Source organism: Mauremys mutica, chromosome 23 (assembly GCF_020497125.1).
Source record: "Mauremys mutica isolate MM-2020 ecotype Southern chromosome 23, ASM2049712v1, whole genome shotgun sequence".
In the NCBI taxonomy this organism is placed as follows: Eukaryota; Metazoa; Chordata; order Testudines; family Geoemydidae; genus Mauremys; species Mauremys mutica.
In genome coordinates this window covers 20,099,428-20,107,167 of record NC_059094.1, presented here as the reverse complement: position 1 = coordinate 20,107,167, position 7,740 = coordinate 20,099,428, and the positions used below count along the sequence as shown (strand labels likewise).

At 50.2% G+C, this 7,740-nt stretch overlaps 1 protein-coding gene across 1 annotated transcript in view; it reads left to right on the top strand.

The window, feature by feature from the left end:
* Positions 1-5,243: 5,243 nt before the first annotated feature.
* Positions 5,244-7,740, top strand: part of RSPO1 (R-spondin 1) — a 61,448-nt gene continuing 58,951 nt past the window's right edge. The window contains exon 1 of the mRNA XM_044998051.1: positions 5,244-5,327. The gene's annotated coding sequence lies outside the window, so the exon portion shown is untranslated. The remainder of the gene's footprint in view (positions 5,328-7,740) is intronic.

Sequence of the window (7,740 nt, the reverse complement as noted above, 5' to 3'; positions counted from 1 at the left end):
CCAGAGTGCTGAGCAGCAGCACAGCTCTATGGAGGAGAGCCTGCACCTTCACTGCCACATACACCCTTCCTCCTCCTCCACCTCCCCTCCCCATGCAGCTGCTGGACACCCCACCCCTCCCTCCACACACACTGCTCCTGCACACCCAGTGTCAGGAGGGGAAGGTCTGCTCTGGGCTTTCCTGCTGGGTTCAATGACCTCACATTGCTCTGACTCCCCCCACCTCAACACAGACGTTGTTTCGGGGCTGTCCAAAGAGATGCTCCATGGAGAATGTGCTCAACCAGCCTGCAGTTATCTGGTGCAGCGTCCCAAACTACAGAGAGTGGGATTTACCCGGTGGAGCCCCGTTGCCTTGGCCAGGTTAATCTGCTGAGTTTGACATTTGTGTAAGGGGTTAGATCCTACCCTGGGGTCACTCCATGGCAGCAGGGGAATAGAGCCAAGGCAGCAGTTCTGATTTCCACCAGCTGAGGATCTGATGGGGTATAAGAAAGGCAGAATTATCCAGTTTGCCAAATCCTCTGCCCCAGCACAACTGCGCCGCTGCACCGCTCTGCTATGTCACAAGCAACTTGGCAAACGTGTTGCACGGACAAATGGCTGCCTGCCTCGGAAGTGTACGTCTCATGCAGGGCTAATAGCTTGGAATTCAATTCCATTTTCCTTCAGCCCCCTTCCTTCAAGCGAGGAGCTTGTGGCATGCGCATTCCCCAGCTCTCTGCAAGTAGCTGGGTTATCTATTTACCTCAAATGGTGCTTCTGAGCAGCGAGGCCAATGGCAGCAGAGAAATGTGGCCACCACATGTTGGCAGCAATTGAGTTCTGGGCACATTTTTTCTCTGCACAGCCTTTAAGCTGTGGGAACCATTTCAAAGGAAACCATTCACCCCATAACATGCTTGTGATCTGAAGATGTCTGTTTAGATGGCAGTCCGGCATTAATTTAGCAATTCACTACAGAGTTTGGCGTGATGTTTAAAGCACTAAAATAAATTGTGGTGAAGTCGTTTCCCTCAAACCAGATTGTGTGGTTTACATTATTTGTCAACCCTAAGTACAACTGGCATGTTTGTATCATTCATGCTAATCCCCAGCGTGCCTCTCTCAAGGGGAGAAAAATCAGCCGACAATCTCAGCTCGAGTTCCTGCCCCAGGGGGCTCATGTGCCCCTGGGACTTGTGCCTCCAGGGCACTCAGCCCAAAGGTCTGGAATATTGTCTGTGCTTCCCTGATTGAGGTGTGTTAAGCAGTGTGTGCCCTATATTGCTAAAGGCTGTGTTAATCGGATGCAGATTGCACTTTCTGCCTGCAGTCCCTAAAAGCCACAGCCCGTGAAGAACCGAGACACAGAATCATAGAATCATAGAATATCAGGGTTGGAAGGGACCTCAGGAGGTCATCTAGTCCAACCCCCTGCTCAAAGCAGGACCAATCCCCAACTAAATCATCCCAGCCAGGGCTTTGTCAGGCCTGACCTTAAAAACCTCTAAGGAAGGAGATTCCACCACCTCCCTAGTCTTGCCTCACTGAATACATTGATGTCTCTTTGCTGCAGTGTTGAAAGTCTGGCCTCTTTTTGACATGCATGTACACAGGCACACTGGAGTGCACACACACGTGTGTGCTCACTCCCAACACACACACAAGGACTGTGGGCACACACAAATGTATGGACACGCTGTACAGATACATGCACAGAAACTAGGCGTGCACACACAGACTGTGGGAACATCCTAGCTCAGAGGTTTGAGCACTGGCCTGCTGAATCCAGGGTTGTGAGCTCAATCTTTGAGGGGGCCATTTAGGGAACTGGGGTAAAATCTGGGGATTGGTCCTGCTTTGAGCAGGGGGTTGGACTAGAAGACCTCCTGAGATCCCTTCCAACTCTGTGATCCCACCCCCCACACACACTGTAGGCCCTTACATGCATGCACACACAGACTGAGCACACAGCAGTACACCCATTGCATGGCAAACTGCATATGCATGTTGTGCGATAATACATGGCCCAGCACTTGGCAGGAACACAACTGCACCCAAACACCTTCCATCCAGGAAAGCCTTTTTAGGAGCTAGTCAATGCTTTCCCTTCCAGGGGGGCAGGACCCTAGGAATGGAACAGGATATTATTTCCTTTCTACTGCCTCCTCCTTGGCCCAAGTGAAGGTCAGGACAAGGTGAGGAGGCTGCAGCCCCAGGCCTGGGTCTGCTGAGGTGCTCAAGTGGAGACTCGGTAGCTCCTGTCTCTACAAGGAGGCTCTGCAGTCATATCCAGGTCACATCTCTCAGGAATGAGCTTTTCCATAAATGCAATCGGGTTAGGAGCAGAGCGGGGGAAAGGACTTCTTTTCAGTTCACGAGTAATTCTGAACAAAAAAAATGAGCTTTGAGTTGAACGAAAAGATTTGTTTAGATTTCAAGCACTTTTTAACATTTAAACATTTTTTAAATTAAATTACAGGAAATTTCTAAACGAAAAGTCTCTTCAAAGCAAAACATTGAAACGTTTCATTTAGAAAATCTCAATCTTTTCTGAGGCGAGAGATTATCATTGGATCAGTGAGTGACTCAGCTGAGCTCCTGGCCATGCTGTGTGTCTGCCCAGGAGTGAGCCTGTCTTCCACGGCTGTGCGGCTGCACTTCATTCCTAGACTTTTCTGCCATCTCCCCCCTGAGACGCTTGTGCTTTACAAGTGCTCTCCCCTGAATCCGGGTAGCCAGCGACGCCCTGGGATGGACAGAGCTAGACTCTCTGCTTCTCCAGCCCAGAATGGGTTGGCAGGTCCCAGCTTTTGTTTGAATTTTTCCACCTCCAAACAATTCGCGAAGGCAGGAAGAGCCGCTGCGTGTGACGTGGTGAAGGGTTTTGCATTGGCATGGCCAGTCAGACGGCACCAACAGCAAGAGCATCTCCTGGGAACCATCCCCAGAGAATCAGTCCAGGGTGAGTGAGGGGAGCACGAGGGACCCCAGCACTCGGGGAGCAGCCAGTGTGCCAGGGCTTTATTCTCAGAGCAGAGGCAGAGATCTGATTGGCTATCATCCTGCCTTTCTTGGTCAACCACATGGTGCCCCTTTTCCTGGTTTGCTAAGCAAGGGACTGCAGGGCAGGCAACAGCCTGAGAAGCCAACACATCTCAGAAGCTTCTGCCTCACTGCACTTAGTCATCCTTTCACTGCATCATGGCAGTGTGTGTTATCCCACTGCACAGTCCTTGTGCACTATACACCACGTGTTCTCCTGCCCTGTGCCCCACTGGCTGTTGTCCTGCTGAGCAGTTCCCGGCACGTTAGCCCACCATGCTCCCTGCTGCATGCTAACCCACAAAGCTCTTTGTGTCAGTCCATTCTGGCCTCCCCATAACACAGACGGAACAGAGAGGTTGGTCAACTGCTCTTTAGCTGAGGTTTATCGGGATCATCGCCAACAATACTCATCCACTAGAAAGGGCATTTAGTCAATGAGGAATGTCCTATACAGAACAGCCATTACAAAGGTATACTCCTGCCACGGGCATGCTACTGTTTTCATTGAATGATGGCAGAGACCTCAGCTAATACCTTTATCCTCCTCAGATTCAAGCTGGACGGAGCCATAGCAGGGGCCCAAGAATGAAAACAACTGGCAGGACAAGGTCACAGCCTACAGAATCCCGACATCATTCCTTGACTGGCATCATTAACCTAGTTTCAAAGCCCCTTGCACACGGTTAATCAGATAAGCAGCACACAGTTAACCCACACAGTGTTTATCCTGGGTCATATTTTCCATGAAACGTTACTCAGCTCAAATCCATCTATCACAAAAGTTCCAGGACTATGACATTAAATAATTGTCACATTTTTCTTCTGTAAAGATTAACATTTTTGCTAAGGTTGCAGAGCCCTTATTGAGCTATTAACGCCATCAGAAACGCCACACAATTGCCAAGGGATTAGCATGTCTGTGCAGCAGCCTGTTTTCCCTATTATATTACTCCGATGACATGCAGAATCCAGCGGAATCAGCTGATAAGTCTCCCGCTACTGGGAAGCTGGAGGCAGACAGTCGGTTCTGTAATGCGGCTGTGGGAGAGAGTAAAGTTGGGCATCTCTGACTGCTGTAGAGCTGTACACAGAGGGTGAAGGCCCTGCCCACACCTACACCGTGAGGGTGAGGACTGGAGAACAATCCAGAATGTGGTTTTGTGCTATGAACAATACTCAAATATAAACAATCATTAATATGCCAGAAGTCCACACTGTGGGGACCATTATCACCCAGATGGGAACCTGAGTCGCAGAGCAGTTCACTTCCACCCAGTGAGATGAGGGCAGAGATGGAGATAGGATCCAGGACTCCTGGCTCCCAGGCTCTTATTCTCACTATCAGACAATTATGTCTCTTCTTTATTTTCTGTCCTGTGCTGCCTCACCCACGCCTGCTGAATTCCCCTGCCAGGGCCCCTCTTACTGGCTATCACCACAGCTGCACTTGTCCTGCTGGCTATTAGCCAGGCTGGGTAAGGAATGGTGTCCCTAGCCTCTGTTTGTCAGAGGATGGAGATGGATGGCAGAAGAGAGATCACTTGATCATTACCTGTTAGGGTCATCCCTCTGGGGCACCTGGCACTGGCCGCTGTTCGTAGACAGGATACTGGGCTAGATGGACCTTTGGTCTGACCCGGTATGGCTGTTCTTATGTTCTCAATAGGGATTGTGTAGCAGGTAGGCTGTAAGATGCACAGGGGCGTTCGACAAAATGGTCCAGTGTGTTTCTCTGGCCCTACTTTCCATGGCTCTATGACTGTGGCAGCAGTTCAGGCTAAATAATAGAGACTGCCTCCAGTTGCTGGATATCATGCACGTTACAGCCACCAATCCCATCAGGATTTATTTGAAACAAAGTCAGCAGGAGCTGAGCAGATCTGGAAATCACCCTGCACATGAGACACACTGGGTAGGTGGTGTGTTTCTTTCAAAGAAAACGTTCTCAAAGCCTCAGGAACTATCTAGTGTCTGCTAACAATAAGTGGACCGAATTAATTCAACAGCTATTTATGCCAATCAAAAAATGCCTGTAATATGAACTGTGCCATCCTGTGACTCATTTTTCCCTTGTAAAAAGACTGGACACTTTTATTTGTTTCACAAATTACAAGACCTCTTGTTTCCAAGGACACTTCCCGCAAGCCTTGCATAAGCCTGGCTCTCGTACAGACCTATCTGTGGTGACATTCAGAGTGGCAAGAAGGGGAGCAATAAAGGGGATTTAAGGAGGTGAGGTCGGCCCCCAGGCAGAACTGGAACTCGGGGACAAGTGGACACAGCTCTTCAGACACAAGGTACAGTGATTTTGGAGAAGCCCGGGGCAGGCAGGGGAATGGGCACTAGGCACCGTGCCCAGAGATTCTGGGCCCCTCACTCAGCATGGAGCTGTGGCTTGGGTCAGGTTCTGAGCATGAGTCCAGCCAGCAGGAAATGTGCCCTAAAGAGACATTGGGCTTGTCTACACCATGCGACACAGCTTTGTCGCTAAATGCTTACATGCCGATAAAATACTTCCAGCCCCACGCCCGGCGTTAGTTTTGTCGGCAGGAGAGTGCTCCTGCCGACAAAGCTGCGTCGGCAAAACTTTTGTCATTTGCAGGGTTTCGATTTTTTTAAGTACCCGTGAAAGACAAAAGTTTTGCCGACAACTTCGCAGTGTAGCCATAAGAGACCCTAAGAGAGTCAATAGGAGCAAATCAAGGATTGATGAAGTGGGCTTTTAAGGTAAGAATGAGAAGCATGCGCCCCGCCTTTCAGCAGCCCAGAATGCCACTATCTCCCCTCCCCCCATCACTCCCTAGGCGAGTGGGATCCTGAGGGGGGAAATGGAGACCACACATTTTCTTCTCTCACTCTATATTTTAAGCTGCCGTTCTCTCCAGTTAACCCCGGGAACCTGCCTTATCCATCTTCGTTTTATCTCAACTTGCAGACAGCAAATATTTAGGGGCTTTCTGCAAGGTTCTGACCTCCAAGAATGTTCTTTCATTTCGCCTTTCATAAACAAGATAACGAGCTGGAGCGCAGGCCAGCCAGCTGGGGAGGGATATCTGAACCTAGCTGGGCAAAGCTGGCAGCGTGGCTGGGCACGCTCCCAGAGCGGGCAGGCCCCTCTGTCGGAGGAGGGATCCAAGAGCTGGAGGGCTCCAGAGGTGTCGGGCTGCAGAAAAGGCTTATTTCTGAATGTACAGAGCAGTTCGCAGATTCTAAACCATGGCTGCAAGCCCGAATACGTTACAATGCTTGTGAGAAACGGTGTCTACAGAATGAAAGTGCAATGTTACCGTCTCCGAGGGGCAGTGGTGAAAGCAGCTCAGAAAGACGCAAACGGGGGAAGAGTTGGGAAAGCCCAGAGGAGATAGCGTGGCTTGAGAGGCGGGCTAGGGAGATGGTCACCTTTAGGCCACAAGTCTGGACGCGGCTCCGCTCAGTAGCAACCTGTATCTCCCAGCTGAGCAGGGACCTGCGTGAAATAAGTCGGTGGTTTCCACTGATTTCCTAGTGGACACATGTTCACCTCCACTACCAGGTTTACAATGGTGCCAAGGGCGCCATGGCGCTGGGCCCACACTCAGAAGATGGAGAATGCTTCCTAACTCAACTCAGCAGGCTCTTCTCTTCTCTCTCTTCTCCCTGCTGTGGAATGATGATAATAATATATGGAGATGTACCCATCTCATAGAGCTGGAAGGGACCCTGAAAGGTCATTCAGTCCAGCCCCCTGCCTTCACTAGCAGGACCAAGTGCTGATTTTGCCCCAGATCCCTAAGTGGCCCCCTCAAGGATTGAACTCACAATGCCGGGTTTAGCAGGCCAATGCTCAAACCACTGAGTATCCCTCCCCGTGCAAGATGCAAGAGCAAAAAGAATGAGGAGTACTTGTGTCACCTTAAGCCTGGTCTACACTACGCGTTTAAACCGGTTTTAGGAGCGTAAAACCGATTTAACGCCACACCCGTCCACACTAAGAGGCCCTTTATATCGGTATAAAGGGCTCTTTAAACCGGTTTCTGTACTCCTCCCTAACGAGAGGAGTAGCGCTAGTATCGGTATTACCATATCGGATTGGGGTTAGTGTGGCCACAGATCGACGGTATTGGCCTCCGGGCGGTATCCCACAGTGCACTACTGACCGCTCTGGACAGCAATCTGAACTCGGATGCAGTGGCCAGGTAGACAGGAAAAGCCCCGCGAACTTTTGAATATTTCCTGTTTGCCCAGCGTGGAGCTCCGATCAGCACGGGTGGTGATGCAGTTAAAAATCAAAATAAAGAAAGAGCTCCCGCATGGACGATGCGGACGTGATCGCTGTAAGGGCAGGCAAATCTGTTCTATCAGCGCTCAAAATCATTTTTTAAATATCTCCAGACAGATGCCATAGCAGGGACTCAGCGCACTGCTGCGTGACAAGCGTAACGGAAAGCCAAAGAATCAAATGGACGCTCATGGACTGGAGGACTCAAGCTATCCCACAGTTCCTGCAGTCTCTGAAAAGCATTTGCATTCTTGGCTGAGCTCCAAATGCTTCTAGGGTCAAAAACAGTGTCCGTGGTGGGTCAGGGCATAGCTAGGCAATTTACGCACACCCCCACCCACCCCCAGAAGTGAAAGGGAAAACAATCCTCTCTTGACTCTTTTACATGTCACCCTATCTTTACTGAATGCTGCAGATAGACGCGATGGTGCAGCACTCAACACCAACATCCT